Source organism: Spermophilus citellus (genome assembly GCF_964194105.1).
Source record: "Spermophilus citellus genome assembly, chromosome: 2".
In the NCBI taxonomy this organism is placed as follows: Eukaryota; Metazoa; Chordata; class Mammalia; order Rodentia; family Sciuridae; genus Spermophilus; species Spermophilus citellus.
Window position 1 is genome coordinate 246,517,744 of NC_138183.1, and position 20,364 is coordinate 246,538,107.

The following is a 20,364-nucleotide window of genomic DNA, read 5'->3' on the forward strand; positions in this document are numbered from 1 at the left end:
TTGTCAATATGGAAGAATGTGCCAACAGGTCTGTATTACACGGCACTTTCTGCCCCAGCCATAGCTGATAGATTACAGTCCACGTTGGACCAATAATTCTTTCTTCCTGAAATTTGGAACTTTGAATAAGGCGACATTAAGTCCTACTGTTTTTGATTCTGATGAATTGCAATGATCTAGTAAAAAGGTCCCTGGACTGTGATTGCTACAGTCAGTCCCTAAAGCCCTGCTGATCTCTGTCCTTTCTGAACTGTGGTGGAGGATTGTACTGCTCCTTGAATTCCTTGAGGTGTCCCCACTCCCCATTTTCCTTTTCTACCTAAGCCACAGTTTGCCTACAAAATAAATAAATAACACAGACTCCTCCCAGGAGCGGCTGCATCTGCTTCAACGGCAGGAAACTGTCCTGGGCTCACAATTTCACTTTCAGCCAAGTGTCCAGGTAGTTTTCAGGCTGGACTCCACCTCCACACACCCCTTTATATTCAGCCTGTGGCTCCCACTCACACTGAACCGCAGCCAATCACCCTGATTCCTTGGGATGACAATAGGGCTCAGGAAATGTGTTAGAGGCACTACCCCTGCCTGAAGCGTGCACTCCTCTTTTTGCTACTTACGGATTTTCTGCTTGACCTTTGAGACCTGGTTGAATCATCATGACCTTCCAGACCCACCCCCAAGTCTCACTTCAGAGTCCTTTCTAAGGGGCTCTGTCGGCCCTCTGTGCGGTGCTCTGCTTAGCCCTATCCGTCTGCCTCCCCCAGCAGACTGAGCTCCTTGAGGGCAGGGCCCCTGTTCTGCTTCTGTTTGTGCCCACCCACTCGCTCAGCTCTGCGCTACGCATGGGCATTGCAGGGCCCCTGCTAAAGAGCAGCTTTCAGGAAGGCGTGTTAAGCGACTTACAGCCCAGAATGAATGGGCGTGTGTGAAGGAGAACAGGAGGGGCGATTTACTGCATTTACCAGAAATTCAGAATTGACCAAGGGCCTCTTTGGATGTCAGGCACGATGCTGGACATTGTGAGGGGTGGTGTGGGGGTGGAGGGGAGGACACGCGGTGATGTGCTCCGACTCCTAAAGGAGCTGCTCCGTCACCCCGAGGAGGTGGAGCCCATCTCTCTTTCCTCCCTCCCAATGAACCAGTTCTCCAGTGATCCTACTTGCTTTTTTTTTTCCTCTCCCACGCTAAACCCGGTCACGCGGGGCCTGAAGGAGGGGGACCCAGGGAGCTCCCATCCCCACCTGCGGTGCGGCCGGCCGGGTCCTCCCGGTTGCCCCCCGAGCCCCGGCGGAGACCAGAGCCCACAGCCCACCGCCCCCACGCGCGGCCAGCGCCCGCCAAAGGCTCCGATCGCTGGGGCCTCGGCGTTGCTCCCCTCCCTGGCGCCAGGGGGCGCTGCCGCACCACGGCCGTCGCCATGGTCACCGCTGGCGGCGGAGTGGGGTTTACGTAAAGGACGCAGCGTCCCCCGGGGGGCGGAGGCGGCCTTCGCGCCGGCGCCGGCGCCCTGCGGAAGCGGCGTTAGTGAATCGGGGCCTTGGGGAGCCCAGGATGGAGGTGGCGGTCGCCGCGGCGGTGGCGGGCCGAGCCCTGCGGCGGGCGGGAGGTAAGAGGGGCCTGGGGCGCGGCGGGCTGGGCCCCGGGCGCGGGCGCGGTGCAAGCGGCGCGGCGGGCTGGGCAGTGTCCAGGGCGCGCGGTGGCCGGCCCGACGGGCGGCTGCCACGCGCGCCAGTGGCAGGTGTGAGGTCCGCGGAGCTCGTGGCACCGTGTGGGGATGGTGACACCCATGGCGCGGGTGTGGGCAACGTGGGTCTGGCACAGGCAGTGTGGTTTTCCGGGCACGGGTGTCAGAAGACTCACCCCAGCCTTGGCGTGGTGGTAGCCTCCCAGGTGTGAGGCGGTTGCAGCTCTCTGGACAGGTAGGTGATGCGCACAGCCCTCTTACGGTTCAGGGTGGGTGGACTGCTGGTGCTGGCATGGGCGTGAGGAAGTGCTGCCACAGCTTAGGTGCTGGGATGGTTCTGGCCTTGAACTTGATATGGTCCGGGATGATGGCACTGGAGGTTGAAGAATCGGTGTCTTCAGCATGGCAGGAGTCCCTGGCATGACTCCCTTCAAGAACTGGCCTTGGCTGAGTGCAATGTCAGAGGACTGTCTGGCACTATGAGGGGGGAAATTGGTGGCCCTCAGACTCTGGGTGGATGGGAAGGTAAATGCCCACCCTTCCATTCTGGAGATAATGAGGGGGCATTGCTTCGGCGAGAGGTCCCAGCTCTAATGCCTGCTGGGTACAGTGGACTGAGAGCTAGAGAAGCTTGGTGTCCTTTATAATGGACGTGAAAGAGAGACACCAGGAGATGCTTCCACCACAAGGTTCCTGATGGTGACTCAGAGACTAACCTAGGTATAGTGTTGTCTGGGGGCATGTATTCATCCAGCTTCTGGAAGACAGGAGGGATGGATGGTTCTCAGTGGAGATCCCTGTCACTGAATGTGTCATGAGAATCGTGAAAGTGCTGAGAGGTGTCAGTGGGTCAGGGGACTGTGTGGTGCACCATCTGTCTGTAGCACCCTGACTCTTCCTTCTCATGGGGTTGGTGGGTTCACTCGGGGGTATCTGGGAGTTTTTTCCTCTTCTTTGATGCTTGGAAACCTTTGGGTCCAGAGGATCATTTGTGGGATGCTTGGGAGGTGCTTCTGCAGCTACTGGGAGTGTGCTAGGATTGCATCTCCCCTCACCAGTCTTTTTGGGAAGCTTTGGGTAAGGGTTGTGCTCAGTGTCACAGGGTGTCCTGCTTCACAGAGGGGCAGTTTCCAGACCCCTGGAGAAGTCTTAGGATGTGGGGGAAATCTTCCAGTCTTTGTGGATTTCTTAGGGGAAGTGGCCTCTGGGGCAAGAGAATAAAAGGGGTGAGCTTGGGAGGGTTCAGGGAAAACATTTTAGGAGCCCAAAAAGATGAGGTTGAGGATATTGGAGACTAGGGTGGCAGGTGGTCACTGATATGCTAAGGAGGATGTTTAGAGATAGACTGTTGAGTTCCCTGAAGGTGAAGTATTGTCCAAGTGCATCTGGAGCCAGATAACTTGAATTCCAATCTTGGTTGTGTGACCTTGAGCAGGTGACTCTACCTCTCAGGGCCACTTTATGTGGTGGATGGTAATCATAGAGAATGAAAGGAGATGGTGCACCTGGAAACCCTCTGTAAACAGTAGAAGGCTGTACACAGGTCAGGGATTCTCTTCAGGTAAAGAGACCAGGACAGGAGGCTCCAGGCCATAGGAAATGGGAGGCCTGGAATGTGATTTGGGAGGAAGGGAGCCGGAAGGTTGAAGGCCTGTCATAGGGAATTAGAGGCCCTGAGAGTACATGCTGGTGGGGAAAGTGGGATCTGTTGACACTGTGAGTCAGCTACTGAGCTAAAACCAGGCCCCAGGTCTCCCGAGGACAGTTTTGAGCATGGCCGCAGCAACTATGGAATCCTGCAGGAGTGGCCCAAACAGGATGAAGCCCTTTGCTTGGGCTGCAGACACTTCTCGTCGTTTGGGTAGGTCTGGGAGGTGTCTGCGGCTGACAGATCTAGGGTACCTGTGTGGGAGGGAAAATTGGGAAGTGTGTTTTCTCTGGAGAATTCCCCTTGGCTCCGGGTTCTGAGGTTGGGGGTGGGGAGAAGTCACATCAGCATTTGGGGGCTGTGGCCTGAAGAACGTAAAGTGGGTCAGGGCATCCAGAGTGGGACCAGGGCTGGGTGATCCTGTGAGGGAGGTTGAAGCCAAATGGCAGAGACTGGGGACAGTGGGTGATGCCCCAGACACATGGGGGAAGGAAAAGGGACAATGAGCACCCTTAGAGGGTGCTCCACGGGTGGCACACAGGTGTGGTGTGAATTCTGCAAGGACAACTCTCCTGATGTGGTTCTGTTTCTGGCTCAAAGACCACCGCAGGTGGGGAAGATGAGGCGGGCTGCAAATTGCTTTGCTTTCAGCCACCAGGAGCCTAGATCCTGACAAGGGGCTGCAGAACCTGAATTACAGACCTTCGGACTGGGAGGCCTGGCTCAGGAAAGCCTATTTCTGTTGAACCGAGGCTGGTTCTCGAGCATTCCCTGTGGATGTCTGCCATAGCCAGCAACCCATTTCCCAAGCTTGCTCCCCAAGGCAGAAGAGTTGTTGGTTTGTGACTAGGCTGCAGGGTTGAACCACTTGTGTAGGACATGGCCGGCCAGGCTGGGTGAGCTGACTTTTCCATGCCGTGAGACTCGCCCGTCCCAGTGGCTGCTGCTTGGACACTGGTCTGGCATTGCAAGGGCTTCCTGGGTTGTTCCCAGGTTGGCCTGAGGGTGCTGGAGGCCTCCCACACACTCAGCAGTGCCTTTCTACCTCCTGAGGGAGTTAGCTGGCACTTTGGCTTCCGCCTGGAAAGCTCTCTTTAGTGCAGAGTCCGTGAAGGAGGACGCCTAGCCTCCCTGTTGTGAATACCCAGTGCTCGTGTCCCCTCAGCTCACCCTGCACACCTCGCCTGTTTGTTCTGATTGGTGGCTCCGCCTTATGGTTTTGGGCTCCAGGAGCCCTTTTCAGCCACCCCTTGCCATCTGCTTGGGGTGCTGGGACTCTGCGTAGCCGAGCTGGGCTGCAGGCGGGGCGGATCAGAAGACGCTGAGAGGAGGGGTTGGCCTCTGTTCTCCAAAAGCAGAGTCCAGCTTTCTTCCCGAACTTTCTTCCCAGTACTGGGGCTTGAGGCAGTGGGGAGCCCAGTCAGGTGACCGGCCCTTGTCATTGTGCACAGTTGCTGATTTTGACAGACTCCAGCTGAGGCAGGGGTAGTAACGCAGGAGTGGACACGAGGAGGGCAAGCTGCGTCTGGAGCTGAGGTTTCCAGCTCTCGTTCTGGGTCCCATTCCCAGTTTCTTTATCTGTGTTTCTCCAAAGTTGCTGTGCTCAGCTCCTGGCAACCTTTCCTCTCTCAGCTGCCCCATAAATCATGGTGCCTGGCTGCTCTGCTCAAGGGGTGCCAGGGAATCAGGCATCTCTGGCTAGAGGATGCTGACCAGTGCTGGGAGCATGGGGTCAGAGGGCCACAGCTGAAGGCACAGCCTGTCAGGGGAAGCCACTCCCTGCTCTGACCCTCTTCCCAGACCAGAGGGGGACCTCAGCGTTTAATCACCTGTTGGCCCAACACTCTGTCTGAGTTCAATTTCTCACCAGAATAGCTCTACATTACACTCCAGTGGACTGGGCAAGTGGCGCTGGGGGAGAGCTCAATGAGCGTGTGGTCAGAGGAAGATAGATCTTGTAGAACCGCGGAGCCCAGGACATTGGAGGATGTGGTTGCCTTCTCGCGGCAGCGCTGAAAACTGTTTATCTTGATTATTATTTTTTTTCCCTTTCTGATAACGACTTGAGCTGGGCTTGGTCTTTCTGGGTCGGACAGGAAAGCGTACATGTCTGGGGCCTGGGAGACCCAGGAGGCTGCCTGTTGGTGGGGACTTCTTTGCTGCTAAGGAGCACAGGGAGGTGATGTGGAGGGGATCAGCGTGGCCAAGGGGAAGGGTGTTGTTTTCATGCGGTGTTTGGAGCAGCACCCAGGCCTCCACCAGGACGAGGTGGAGAGCAGGGACTGGGCTCACCCCTCCAGGCTGCCCAGGAAGTGCACGTGTGTGCAGCCGCGTGTGCCCGCGAGTGTGTCTGTGGGAAGTGAGGGCTGAGGGGGTGTGGAGCGGCTGGTGGCGTGGGAATTTGTGGGCTCTGGTGTCTGGCTGGCCTGGTGTCAGTGGGTGTGTGAAGCGGGGCGTTGCTGGGCTCCTGGTGGCAGCAGGAGGGAACAGTGGAGGGAGCGGGAGGAGGCAGCCTGTGGCTGGGGGAGGCCTGAGGGTGGATTTCGTCCCTCAGTGGTGGTCTCCTGAGCGGAGCCCTTCTGCTTTCTCAGGATTCCTTAGAAGGAAGCCCCGGCTGGGGGTGTGTGCACTACCTGGGGGCGTCCCATACGCCTGCCTGCCTCGGAGCCCCTCGTCCAGCCACCTGGAAGTCAGCTGGGGACAGTCCACGGATGACAGGGGACAGCCTTGTAGCTGTGGCTTCTGTGCCTGACCTCCGCACACCTCAGTTTCCTTATCTGTAAGATAGGGACAGTCCCTTCCCACGCAGGAAAATCGTGAGAATTCCACCGTGGATTGCCTGGCGGCAGGGCCATCAGATGAAAGGAGCGCTCAGTAAATGTTTCTGCTCTTGCAGCCAGAATCTCTCCCAGCAAGTGGTTACATCATGATCTGCATAGATTAGCACAGGAAGGTGTACTAGGCTCCAGGCTTGGTGAGGAGAAGCGGTTCTATCCTGCCCCTGGGGCGCAGAAGTCTGCATATCTGTCAGCATATCTGTCTGCATATCTGTCACATGTGTCACATGCAGGAATGTGTTAGCCTGGGAAGTGCAGTTATTTCTTGGGCCCCAGCTGTGCGTTGGGGTTGGAGAGGGTCATGTAGAGGAGCGGGATGTCCCAGAGCCTGGGTCTGCCCTCTGGGGCTGTCTTTAGGAGACACTGGAATTTCTAGAAGTGGGTGCTAATAGAGGTCAAAGGGGAGGAAGTGACTTGAACCCGGGCAGTCAGGGGCCCTCAGAGCAGTAAGGGCTGAACTACTGAAAGTAGCCCTCGGGAAGTGCAGCCACAGCGGGAAGAGGGGCCTTTGCAGTGGGTCTGGAGTTGAGGTGGGAGCGCAGCAGGGCACCGTGAGAGCCGGGGCTGAGGGGGAGCAGGAGCCGGAGCAGGTGCAGGGCAGGACTGCAGGACCAGAGAAAGCATGGCAGCCACTGAAGTGTCCTGAGCAAGTGCGTGGGCCTGGTGCTGCCCCCAGGAAGAGGTGTCTGGTGGCAGGTGCCAGGGCTGCTGAGGGACAGGTACCCGTGAGTGCCCAGGTGGAGAGTCCCTCCACCCTGGGGAGCAAAGGGAGAGACAAAGCCAGAGGGGTTACAGCCAGAGGCAGAAGCCGCCAGGTTGGTCAGCTCAGTTAGTGGGGGGCGGGCCTGGGGAGGGGAACGCTGGAGCCAGCGCAGGGGCCTCAAGTGTCCCTGAGATGTGTTTCCCACTTGACTCTCAGCTGGAGACTCCTGGAGTGCGGGCTGGAGGGTGAGCTGGAGGCGCTCAGGGTCCCTGTGTGGCTGTTTGTGCTGCCTGCAAAGCTGTTCTCATCCCTGAGGACCACTGAGGGGTTCCAGTGTTCCCGGCACTTGTTTCCAGGCGTTTGATCATTTTCTCACCAAATTACCCCTTGAAATTTCGCCTGCCTGAGTTCAGCCCAGGAGGTTGCTATTCTGGGAAGTTTCATCAAAACCCTTTCAGTGTTCGAGAGTTCTCTGAGCTGGGGACCGGGTGGGAGGAGAGCGAGGCTTGTCTTTGCATGGTTTGGGGGCTACTCCCGAGAGCCATTCCTGCACCTGGAGGCCTCCCGGGCAAGGTGTCTGCGGCCTTCCGCGGGGGCGGGAGGTGGCCTTGGCCGCAGGAGCTGACGCAGGCACTGTTCTAATTCATCCCCAGTAGGCCCCTGTCATTGTCTCTCCTGGAGCCATTTAATTAATTTATGATTGATGTTCCAAGACTTCCTTGAGGTTAATTTATTATTGATGTCCCTTCATCATGTACCATATACCCTTCACCTCCAGCACGTGCACCCTGATGGACAGGCACGCGTGTGGCAGGGGCTCTGGAACTGCACCTTGGTCCTCCTGAGGACAGGACCCTATGCTTGGCTTTTGTCAACCCTGTCAGGTTTGGGGATCAGAGAGGGCACAAGGCTTGTCTGTAGGAGGTCACAGACTAGCAGTCGTGATAGCAATCTTGCCCACCTGTGACTGCCAAGGGCCTGGACCCAACATGGAGAACAGAGGACCTCTCAAGTCCTCACACCTGTCACTCCTCCCTCCCCCCCCAACTTAAGGGGAGGCAGGAAAGGTTGAGTTACCTGCTCAAGGACATGCAGTGACCCATGCCCTCCTCTCCTCCAGGCCCCGCCGAAGCCCTCCTCCTTCATGAAGCCTTTCTCCTGCGTCACTGACCCCAGGGCTGTCTACCTAAGGAACGCCAGTGTTCCTAGTTCATACCTTGCTGCAGAGGTGGGATAGAGGCAGAGGGCGGTGTGCCGAACACAGGGGCCGGCTCCACACTAGGCACTTCTCACACCTCACCTCATTTCTTCCCCCTCAGCACCCCAAGGAGTAGGTGCTGTGAACCCATTTTATAGATGAAGCTTAGAAACGTGCCCAGGGTCATTTGCCGGGAATTCTGTGGCTTGAAGTTGGTGGCCTGCATCCTCAGGGCGTGGTGTGATTTTTCCTTGGGATTCCCTTCTCTCTGCCTCCTTGGGCCTGTTTGTGTTTATCAGGAGCCCGTGTCATCTCCCGCCTGCCTGTGCTGGGCTCCCTCCTGTGCTGTGGGGACAGGAGTGTCCCCTCCCACAGGGTGGGTGGCTTGAGAGAGACAATGTGGAATGTGGGGAATTCTGGGCCTGGATTCTGCTCCTGGCTCTGCTGGGCAACTTTAGATGAGTCACTGGTCCTTTCTGAGCCTCTGTTGCCCCCTTGGTATGACAACAGTGACGGTATTTATCCTCTCTCCTTACTGGCTGGAAGGGACTCAGGGGAGGCACTGTGTTAACCGAGGGTTCGGATTGAGTGTGCGTGAGGTTCAAGAGCTGGCATATGGGCCAGGAATGCTTAAGGCTGGGTACATAACAGGCTGACACATCTGTACCCACTCTCCAGGCCACCCCGGACAGGCTGTGAGAGAATTCTGTGGCTTGCCAGCTGCCAAGAACTTGCTGGAGGACCTTGTGGGGCCAGGAGAGAAGTGGGAGGTCCTGGCCTGGTATCCTGGTTGGCTGAAGAGTGCCCAGGTCCTTGAAGCAGGCCCTCCCCGTCTGGGTCCTGGTCATATGAAGTGCAGGGGTCCTCCTGGGTCTGGGCCCTCCCTCCCCTCACCTCTCCCACGCTCAGCCTAACTAGGTCGATTCAGGCTGGCCTGGTGAGGAAGGAGGATGGCTCGCCTGCCCCGCAGCCGCCTGGCCTCCCCCACCCTCCAGGCACGTGGAAGCCTGGGGAAGAGTGAGCCTTTTCCTGTAAGCACTAAGACCGCCATCCTGGTGGCAGGGTTCCCCGGGCGTCAGAGTTCCCAGGGCGTCGGCTAGAGTCCTCTGCTTTCTCACCAGCCCTAGTCCCAGAGAGCAAGAGCAAGTTCAGAGCCTGGCTGGGGCTGGGGAAGGCAGCCCGTGTTGCCTGCTCCTCCTGGGCCCTGAAGAGGAGGGCAGAGCCCTGGGGCTCGTGGGTGGGGGCTCGGTGGGCCTGGCACGGCTCATTGGAAATCTGTGGCTGGGCTGCCGTTAGGTGACGTTTTGTTTCACTTCCCAAGTTTCCGCCTCTGCAGGCTGGGATTACATCAGGCTCCCCTGGCACGCCCTGCAGCAGCTCCCACTTCATCCGAGCTCCTCCGCTGTCCTCGGGTAGCTGGCTTGCTACAGTTTCTGGGCTGGCCATGGAATCACCACAGGGCAGCCCTGGGCTCCACAGCTGAGCAAACTGTCCTGGCCCTTTCAGTCTCAGCTGCAGGGGCCCATAGCCCCCAATGCCCTGTCCCCTGGGGAAGCACCTGCCACTTCACCGCCTCAAGACTGCCTGTCTCCAAGACGTGCAACCCCTCAGGGCCCTTGATTATCTGCTTCTCATTCACTGTCTCTGTCCTTAAGCTGAGCACAGCATAGGCCTTCAGACATGGGCGCAGCGTGAGGACACAGCTGCATTTGAGTCCACTGCTACTTTGACAGGACACTTGACCTCCCCAAGCCTCATTTTCCTCATCTAAATAGGAGCTCAAACAGAACGTAGCACCCTGGCATCAAATGAGGCCACAGAGGAGGGTTGCCCAGGGCAGGAACGGTGCACACTCAGTGCGAGTCAGATGCTGTCTGTGACTGTCCTGATCACTTCTTTCAGTTCTGTCAGTCCAGGCCAGAGCTCAGGCTTTTAGGACCCTTGCTTTCCTGCCACTGTCTCTTCTGCAGCTAGGTGACCCTCTATTGCTACTGAGATGCAGGCCAGCTCCCTGGGCTTCCCCTCCAGCCTCTGGGCACCTTCTCAGAGCTGGCAGAGGCCAGCTGTCCCTCTGGCATCTTACCCTCGTCACACTCAGCCCTTTCTGAGGCTGGCTTCCCAGCCCCTGGCCCTTTTGGTTTCTCTCCTATTTGGTTTCCTTCCCTTTGGCGCCCCTTCCATCCGGCTCTTTTCTTTGTCTAACTTTTCCTCTCCTGAGGCCTTTGGGAGAAGCCAGTTTCTTCCCCAGAGCCCCTCTGCAACTCCCTGCACAAAGCCCTGGGCCCCTTGGACTGTGGGATGATGGCCTGTCAGGCAGACTTTGCATGCAGAGAGTGGGTGTCACGACTTGGCCTCATGGCCCAAACACAGTCAGCCTTGACAAACAAGAGCTCCGTGGCGTCCGGGAGCCTTCCGTTTGGCCGGCCCCTCCAGTGTCCAGGGGAGGAGGCAGACCCAGCCTCAGGGGCCACCACGCACCCACTGAGACTGGAGGCTCCAGGCCCCGCAGGTCTTCTCGAGTCATGGTCACTGGAGCGGGGGGCGGTGGTGAAGACCAGGCATTCTGAGCCCTGGACCAGTTGTGGGGATGCTTTCCTCTTGTAGAGTTAGGTCGTTCCAGTTCTATACCTTTGCAGAGAACTTGGTCTTCCTCCGACATCTTCTCTGGATGAGGCCAGATGGAGCAGAGATTAGTTCTGCCATTTGTGATCTCCCATCCACCCATTGGTTCCAGGGCATCTGTGAAGTGCCTACTGCATACTGAGCTTCATGCGTGGAGCTGGGAACAATAAGGGCAAAGTTATCAAGAGTCCTCGGAGTTCCCATTAGTGACTATAGTGACTGACACATAAACAACATTCTAGCTGTGACAGCAGCCACAAGAACACAGACTTCCTGGGGCATTCTCCCTACCAGGCCCAGTTCTGTTTAATACAGAGAACCATAACAGTTTCTGTTCCGGGACACTCAGCCCAGGCCCTGTGCTCGAGACAGTCCAGGGGACTCTAGGAGGGAGGCTCGGTTACTTCCTAACTGAGGTGTAGGTGAGAACCAAGGTCTCAGCATCCTTGGAGAACTGAGGGAATCTTTTTGTTTTATTTGTTTAAATTTTTTAGTTCTAAATGGATCTTTCATTTTATTTATTTATTTATTTATTTATTTATTTATTTATTTATTTATTTATATGTAGTGCTGAGAATCAAGCCCAGGGCCTCACACATGCCAGGCAAGTGCTCTGCCACTAAGCCCCAGCCCGAGAACTGAGGGAATCTTCTAGAGGCCGTGTGTCTGCCTCTGATGTCTGTCTGGCCCCTGCTTTCAGGATCTTCCTGCTTGTTCTCCCCATCTTGCTGCATCAGGTCTGGGAACCCTGCAGGTCATGGGAAGAGCAGGTTCTGACAAAGGTGGGCCCTTTGGCTGCCTTCTGGCTGAGGAGACCGGCCTCCTCCCTGCAGGCCAGGCTAGGGCTGGCAGCCGCCCGTTCCTCCCAGCCTGCCCCCCTCCTCCCAGCCTGCCCCCCTCCTCCCTGCCTGCCCCCCCAGACCCACACCTCCCTGGCCTTGGCTGATGGCTCTCAGGCACTCACAGAGGCCTCCTCTCACCCCGCAGGCCCCCTGCCAGTGCTGCTGAGCTGTTCCAGATTGTTCGCCTAGCTGCCTGCCTGCTATACTGCTCAGTTTAATAAACAGGCTAATGGAGGCCTGGGCACCTCAGGAGCTGCCTTCTCTGTTTCGGGGTCCCTTTAGAGAGCTGTGCCCTCCCTTCCCTGGGTGAACCCTATTCAGCAGGCTTCCGGCAGCGGTAACTAAGCTGGGCGCCCAGCCCACCACCTGCCCGGTACTTTATAAAAGTTTAACCTTAATGGTGTAATGAACTCCCCTCATAAAGCAGCTGGAGCAGTGCATCCTGGGATGTGTAAATTATAGGAGTCCTCTGAAGTCGTAATTGGAAATGGCAGCAACTGGAATGTTGAAAGAGGCCGGCCTCGTTGGGCTGAGCACAGCTATTCTCTATTTCCTTTCAAAAGGCACACAGAACTGGGTCTGGCTGTGAAGAAAGAATGTCCCCAGACCAAACTGAGCTCCTGGTTCCTCCGCCCCAGATCCTGCTTCCTGCCTTCCTGCCCCTGACCTGTCTGCAGAGCCTGCAGGCTTTGGAGGGAGGACCCCCACTCTAGCCCTGTGCTCCGGCTCAGAGCTGCAGACAGAATGGGCTGTGAGGGAATGAACAGGGGCTCTGAGATGGCCAGTGGGGTCAAGTCCAGCTCCATTGTCCCCAGGGAGGGCTGCCTCACAGTTCCTTTGACTTCCCTGCATCTCTGCAGCTTGATCTGCGAACTGGAGAGTGAGCCCACCTCAAGAGTGGGTGTTGGGTGTTGAGCACTGTGGTACAGACCTGTAATCCCAGCCGCTTGGGAGGCTGAGGCAGAAGGATTGAAAGTTTAGCCTCAGTAATTTAGTGAGGCCCTAAGCAGCTTAGCGAGACCCTGTCTCAAAATTAAAAAATAAAAAGGGCTGGGGATGTTGCTTAGTGGCTAAGTACCCCTGGGTTTAATCCCTGGTACAGAGAGAGAGAGAGAGGGGGGGGGGGGGCGGGTTATTGGGATCTGAACAGGACACCTCAGGCGGTGCCTTGATTTTGGGTTAAAATGGTCTGGCTTCCTGTCCCAGCTCCTGCTATTGCTACTTATGAATCCTCAACCAAGTAATTTAACCTCAGCTGTGCTTTCCACCTGTAGAATCAGGGGGATAATGAACTTCTCAGGAACATTAGGGGACATGGCATGACACATGTCACTCATCCAGGACTCTATATAGCGCTTCTTCAGTGGGCTCATAGATCCCCTGAGGAGCTTGGGGATGCAGGTTCCAGCCAGGCCAGGTGGGGCCCAGATCTGCATTTCTTAGAAGAAACTGGCTGCCACTGATCCATGGGCCACACCTTGAGTGGCCAGTGGTGAGGGCATAGAGTTGACCTTTAGTAAGTGCTCGCTGTGATTATTCTGCTAGGCAAACAATGCCTGTCGTCTGTGAGGATCCAGTACCCACACAGGTGCACACGTGGGTGTCACACAATGGGCCAGAGTATGGCCCCTGAACCAGCCTGGGAGCAGGGAGAAACGAAGAACCTCAGCACCCCACTGCTCCCTCTCTGGGATGGAGCTCAGGAATCTGTGCATCCAGTGCCAGGCATTCAGCTTTTGCACACACATGTGGAAGCATGAGGGGCTCACCCTCCCGAGCAGGTTTTTTCCAAGTGCAGATTGGTTAGCTCCAGCGCTGAAACTCTCCTGTGGTCAGCTGCTCCTGATGGGGCCTGCTGCACGCCCCCTGCTTGGAATCACTGATTCAGGATTACTGGGTGGGAGCATGGGACTCTGCATTTACCAGTTGGTTCTGTTTAAACACTTAAGTTTGCACATCACTGGGACTTGCTCTCTGCCTGAGAGCTGCCGCGAGGGCAGAGCCAGTACTCCCGACCCTCCACCGTGTGCACGAAGCTTTGCCTCTGCCTGGGGAGAACCAGGCTCCATTCAGGCTCCACCAAAGCCTGGGCCCCAGAGCTTCTCTGCCTCGGATCCAGCTGCAGAGGGGTTTTGTCACAGCCAGAGCCTTGTGAACCCTGCGGGAGCTGGTTGAGGACACTCATGCACATCAGTTACATGGATTGCTCTGTGCTGAGGAGGAAAGATGGTGGCCGAAAAGCATTTGATGAAGAGAAAAGTTTATCTCTCTCTAATTCCTTGGAAAAAAGTGGTAGGTACTGAGTGGCCCCATATTCGGACCAGAGAAAAAGAGGATGTTAGTAGTTACGATTTTCCCAGATGGCTCTTGGGTGATCTTGGTGGGTTTCTATTTTCTGTAGAGAACGTATCTGGTAAGGAGAAGAGTGTAGGTGTACACAGTCTGCCCAGGGTCCACCTGCCCTGCCTGATGCCAAAGGGCTGCCTGGCCAGTGGCAGCCCAGATTCCCGGCACCCTGCTCCTCGGCCTGGAGGACCTTCGTGATTGTCCCCTCAACCCCAGACTGTGCCTCTTGCTCCCACCCTTCACTCTCTCACTTCCTCTCTGCTGGGTCGTCCCTGGTGATGGCAAGGGTACCACTTCTGATCTACAAAAGGAAAGGGTGGGGACAGAGAGCAGCAAGGCTCTGGGGCAGAGTTCAGCTTTCATCAGGGTGTCACCTAGGCCCCCAGACCTGAGTTCCAGAGGCTGGGCACATGGAATGTACTCGGGAAGTAATGGTGGGACGAATAAGGCTTGGAATGACACCAAGAACAGGGCAAAGACTCAAAGCTGTGTGACCTGGGCCTGTGTGAGTATCTCTCTGGGTTTAGGGTCCTCACTGTAAAATTCTGGTGATCAGAGTCTTGAACTCTGGTTTCCCAGAGCCCTTCTAACTCTTGTTGTTGTTGTTGTTGTTGGTACTGGGGATTGAACCCAAAGCCTTGTGCACGTGAGGCAAGCACTCTGCCAACTGAGCTATTTCCCCAGCCCGCACCATTCTAACTCTCATCTGGGAAGTTGCATGCCATTCTCTCTCCTACCCTATCTGATTTTTAAAAATTTTCTCTTAATTTTTTTTTGTACTAGGGACTGAATCCATGGGGGCTCTGCCACCAAGCTACATCCCCAGCCCTTTTTATTTTGAGACAGGGTCTCACAAAGTTGCCCAGACTGGCCTTCAACTTGTGATCCTCTTGCCATAGCCTCCTGAGTCCCTGGGATTACAGGTGTGCGTCGTCACAACTGGCCCCTGCCTGGTTTTCTAAGCAACTTGTGCTGCCCACGGAGACCCCACTGTCCATCCCAACTGCCTAGTGAGAGCTTGCACCCAAGTGGCTGCTCGGGGCATGGTCTTCCAGGCAAGGGCCTGATCAGGGGCAGCGCTGTGTCCCTGACTCCTGGCAGCCAGGCCTCCCTGCCTGTGGCAGGCGGAATGGAGACAGGTTCTGCCTGACTTGGGAGTTACCCTCTGACTGCAGGCCAAGGTGCCTGAGCCTTCCCCGACTGATGCTGACCTCCCTTAACCCTCTGCAGGCTCCTCTCAGGTGTCTGCCTTTCATTCTCTCCTAGCCAAAGCTGCCTTTATGATAAGTGCCCCCCGCTGGGCTTTGTGTCTGAGACCCCATTTCCATCAGCCACCAGCAGCCCTGAGAATCTGGCCCTTTGAGCTGCTGTTTTCCATTGAGTGGCTCAGTGGGGAGGGAGGGTGGGAGAAATCCATTCAAACCATTTGTTTGAAAGACATTTAAGTAAACCCATGAGATTTGTGTGGTCACATGTTTTCAGTCTCTTTCAAAGTAGCTGATGGGTTTCTGGATCTCTCCCACACCCACTTCCCTGCCTGGGAAGTGCAAGAGGCCTGGGAGAGCCAGGGGAAGGGAAGCCTAGCCAGAGCTGAAGATCAAAGGGGTGGGGGGCTGGAGAGACCTGAACACAGCTTCCGTTCAGCTGCTCCTCCTCCCTGCTGGCAGAGGGGCTCTGGATACCTGCTCAGGCAACACCCAGCATGTGTGTGCGCCTGATGCCAGGGAGGCACCCCATGGGCCCTGTCTGCCAGGGAACCTGCAGGAGCTACCTTTGCAAGCAGCCCAGGGGCAGAGATGGGGAACCAACTGGTGCTGAGCTCAGGCCTCAAGGACAGCAGTGGGGAGGGGCTTCTGCTGGCTGGAGTCCTCTTGCACAGGGGTGCTGCTTCCTGGCCTGGCCAGCTATGTGCAGGGGCAGGGGCAGGGCGAGAGGAGAGTGAGCCAGTCCCACCTGAAGCCCAGTGCTCAGCCCTCTGGACGCCCTCTCTCCTGGGACTGAGCAGTGGCAGCTTTCCTTGTTGCCTTGTCACTGGGCCCTGTGAGCTCCGTGAGGTTGGCCTCCTTCTGAGGTCCTGTTGAGTGTAACCAGCACCTCCTGGTCTGGGAGCTCCCAGGCCTGGGTCCGTTCTCCTGACCTGGCCCTTGAGCCACACCAGGCTGTGGGCCGGGTGTGCTCAGAACATCACCCTTTACCTATGCAGTGGAAGGTAGCGCTTGTCAGGCTGGAAGGGGGTGGAGCAATGAGGGGATGGCTGGAGAAGGCAAAGTGTCCCCTGAGGCAGATCCAGCCCCAGCTGCAAAAGGCTGTGATCTCTCCTGCACCCTCAGGCAGCCACCAGGCAGGCACTGAGGTGGCCTCTAGCACCAACCGGTCTGTCAGGTTTGTGCATCTGGCCGTGTTTGTGTTTCTAGATGGCCAGGACATCCTGCTATGAGGAAGTTTTGTGCCTGTCTCTCTGTTGGCCTTGCTGTCCTCTTGCCTCCCGGGCAGGGCATTGGGTCCTGTCCCCATTCTGCCCTCCTTGGGGTCCAGGGCAGCCTGTAGTAGGGGTGCTGGGCTCAGGCAGATGGGGGCCTGGGCCCATGCCTCAGGAAGAGGCTGGTGTTCATGCCTCCGTCCGCTGAGACCCTGGGGTACCAAGACACTGGAAAGCAGGATATCTCCAGGGGGCAGGGTGCCAGGTCCCAGGCAGGAGCTGCAGGGGCTCCTCCCCACTAGTGTGCCAGGGATGAGGGGCCAGAGGCCTGAGGAAGCAGCCATGTGCCCACAGCCTCACTTGTAAGGATCCTCTACACTGTGACTCCCTGCCCCCGCCTGCCAGGCTGCGCTCAGGCAGGGACGGGGTGGGGGAGCCGGGTGTGCCTCTCGCCCTCTGCGGGAGGGGCCGGACGCCCCACTCGTAGGTGTCAGCAACGGAACCATCCCCAGCGGTGGGCGCCGAGCTGGGATTTCCCTCGCTGACTCACCCTCGGCCTGGCTGTGCCTCAGCCAGGCGGGAGTTATTTGTGAAGGTGTCTGGGTGGTGACAGGATTAGTGGGAATAGAGGGGCTGCTGATGGCCCCCCATGGAGCTCTCAGCCTTCTCCCCACCTCCGCCTGGGGCTGCCCCCCCCCCCCGCTTTCCACACCACCCCCACAGAGGACCATGAGGCCTCAGGGTCCCCAGCATGCCAGCCAGCAGGGGCTGCTCCCAGAGAGAGTCCCTGGGTGAAGTGGCTTTCCTCCCCTGCCCCTGTCCAGAGGCCCCAGAATAGGGAAGCCATTGATTCCCTCCTGGGGAAGGGGCACTTGATAGGGTGACCAGGCGGGGGACTGTGAGAGGCAGGAAATGGGGTCAGCACAAGGGCCCCTGGGGGTGAGGGGGAAGCTGTGGGCTCTCCCCGCTGGAAAGGTCCCCACAGGTCTCTGGACTTGGAGCACAGAGAGGCCCTGGGGCTCACTCTCAGCCCCCCTCCAGCAGGCAGAGGAGGGTGCGGTCAGTGGGACATCAGGGGGACCAGTTGTGGAAGTTGTCATTATTGCAGTCCTGGCGTGTGGGGGTGCAGGGACCAAGCAGACAGATCTGAGGGGTACACTGTGCGCAACCGTGGGGGTGGTGACAGCATGCTGCGTGGGGCAAGTGGGGGGTGGGGTGGGATGTGCAGTTCTGGGTGACTGGCCTCAGAGTCCCCGCCTTCCTGTTGCCGGTGGGAGGGTGGGTTACTCCGACTTCCTGGTGGAACAGCAGGGCAGGCAGCTTCTGGGGGCCAGGGTGACATTTGGGACCCCGGCATGGTTTGATCTTGTCGGACCAACTTCTTAGCCCCTTACCCACCCTCTGGCCTGGTGAGAAAGTCAGTGGTTTCTTTGGCGGGGGAACAGGGGCAGTTCCAGTGTCGCTGATAAGTGGGGTGTCTAAATGCCTGCAAGCATGTCCGGCTGTTGGTTTGCTAATTTCCTTTGGGTAGGGTTTGGTGGCCAGGGAAGGTATGTGGCTGATGGGCCAATCCCGTGTAGCCTTTCTTTTTTTAAAAATATATTTAGTTGTCAACGAACCTTTATTTAATTTATTTATTTATATGGGATGCTGAGAATCGAGCCCAGCGCCTCACATAGTCCAAGCAAGTGCCCCACCACTGAGCCACAGCCCCAGTCCCTGTGTAGCTTCTGAGACCTCTTTGACTTCAGTTTGGTGCACCCCGGCAGCTGGACGCTGTGGCTGAGCGGTGACCTCCACAGGCAGCATGAGCAGGCGGTGGGGGCGGTGCCTGGCCCCAGCTGCCCTGGTCTCTCTGCACTGCCTCAGACCCCTGCCATGGCTCTCTCCAAGGCAGATGTGTCAAGCTGCTTGGGGCAGCAGCGCTGTGGTAGGCCAGGTGGTGCTGAGGACAGAGGCCAGCCCTGCACAGAGTGAGCCAAGGCCCCAGAAGCCTGGCCTGTGGGGCAGGATTCTGGGTTTTGCTCCCTGCCTGCTGTGGGACAGATCTCTGCATCCCTGGCCCTCACCTTCCTCCCTCAGTGATTGTGTGTATTCTCCTTGAGAACGTACTGAGCTCTAGAGAGCAGTGAAGGTCCCCGGACCTTCTTCTGATGGACCCTGGGTAGTCATAGGCCTCTGCAGTGAGGAGCAGGGCCTGGCCCATTCTCGGATCCTGCATTCCCCCCTTCCCTGGGACTGATGGGGTGGAAGTGAGCTAAAGGCTAGAAGTTCCTAGGATGGGGTCTTCAGGCAGGTACTTGGGCACTCAGTAAATTATAGCGGGTATTATTGCCCTTAGTACCCAGTGTTTAAGCTGTCAGCGCCATCATGGTGGAGTTGGCTCCCCAGAGCCTGTAAGGCTCCCTGGAAGAGGCAGGGTACTATGTCCTGTCCCCCATCTGCCCAAGAATCAGAAGGTCAGGCAGGGGCAGCCACGGGTCTGGGTGGGCAGGAGGGGGCCTGGCACCCCTCGTGGCCTCTACAGGCTTGGCTGAGCTGCCGCTCCCATCTGTAGAAGGGCGGCTGGCCCCACCCTCCCTGGTTGGCTGTGAGGCCTCGGAGCGAGGAGCGGAGCGAGGAGCGCGTGTTCTCCAAACATCTTGCTCACAGCAGATGGCAGCCACAACTGCCTTTCTCCCTGCAGTTCCGGTGCACTCCCCTTCCCTTGCTCACCCCCTGTTAACTTTGGTTTCTGCTTTTGGAGATGGGAGGCCGCCTGCAAGCCCCAAAGCCTCCTGTGGTTGTGGGTGAAGCTTGGTGAGCCTGGAGGACAGTTTCCAAAGGAGCTTGTGCCCCCGCGCTCTGCTGGGATGCTCAGTCTTGCCCTGGTTCCTGCACATTTGCTGTCTCTGAATCTCTTTGGCCAAATGTGCTGGCAGCATGCTAAGAGGAGCAAGAGAGCCGGGCCGGGGGCCTTGTTCGACATTTCTTGAGCAGCTGCTAGGCACCAGGCACGGTGCTGGGAGCCAAGGACACAGAGATGCAGAGCGTGCAGCTCTGCCCTTCGGTAGCTCCTAGCCTGTGGGGGAGCCTGGATGGAGGGGTACTGATAGGGTCTGCCCTTGTGGGGGTGGCAGGTCCTGGCCGCTTCACAGAGGAGGTGGTATGCAGGCTAAGCCAGGGGACACTGGTGAGTTCTCGGGGAAGCAAGATCTGGGCAGACAATGGCCTGTGCAAAGGCACGGAGGCCCGAGGAGTGCTGCCTGCAGAACGCGCAGCTGTGGCCCGTGGTGGGACATGTGGAAACGGGCTGCTCTTCACCCTCAGGGCATAACAGTGCCTCCTTTTGCTACTTCAGGGTCAGGGTCAGGCTGACGCTGAAGCCCCAGATGGCAGCCAGGACCCATACTGTCACCAAGGCCATTGCACAGTGGCCATCACTGGCCCCAAGGTGCTATGAGTTAGTCAAAACCTGCCAGCTAGGATGTGACCCAGCAGAGATGCCAAGCCCAAGCCAGCCTGACCCTCTTCAGCACGTCTCCTGCTGGGTGAGCTGGTGACGCGGATGGTGGGTGGCAGCTAGCTCTCAGGAGCCCAGCCCTGAGAATCATGCCCTGCCCCTTCCTCCTGTCCCTGCTCCCACCTCACAGTTAGGCCCCTGGGGGGCGGGGTGCAGTGCAGGGAAGTCAAGTCACTTGCTCTGTTGGGCCAAGTGCTGGGGGCACAGGCAGGGCCGAGCACCCTCCTGTGGCCAGCGTCCATGTTTGCTTTCCCAGCTCTGCGTTTGCCGTTCGCTCACACCTGTCGGATTGTTTGCCCAAGGATTTGCTCTCCTGGGAGATGGGTGGAGCTGGGCAAGGGTGGCAGCCGGTGGCCTGCTGCTGCTGGGAGCCCCGCTTCTGTGCAGCCCTGCGTTGCTCGTGAGCACGACTCCCCTTCAGTCTCCAGTACAGTCCCAGCAGTGCCTCGCCGCTCCTCGCCCACACAGAGCGTGTGACCTTGTGGTGCCCGGGCCTGGCGTGCTTGGCGTGCTTGGGCAGCAACAGCAGCAACAGCTGGACTGTCGGCTAGGAGCAGGAGAGG

At 57.7% G+C, this 20,364-nt stretch overlaps 1 protein-coding gene across 2 annotated transcripts in view; it reads left to right on the plus strand.

Moving 5' to 3' along the window:
* Positions 1 to 1,474: 1,474 nt before the first annotated feature.
* The window catches only part of DAGLA (diacylglycerol lipase alpha), a 59,818-nt gene continuing 40,928 nt past the window's right edge, over positions 1,475 to 20,364 (plus strand). For both annotated transcript variants that reach the window (XM_081264393.1, XM_081264398.1), the window contains exon 1: positions 1,475 to 1,606. The gene's annotated coding sequence lies outside the window, so the exon portion shown is untranslated. The remainder of the gene's footprint in view (positions 1,607 to 20,364) is intronic.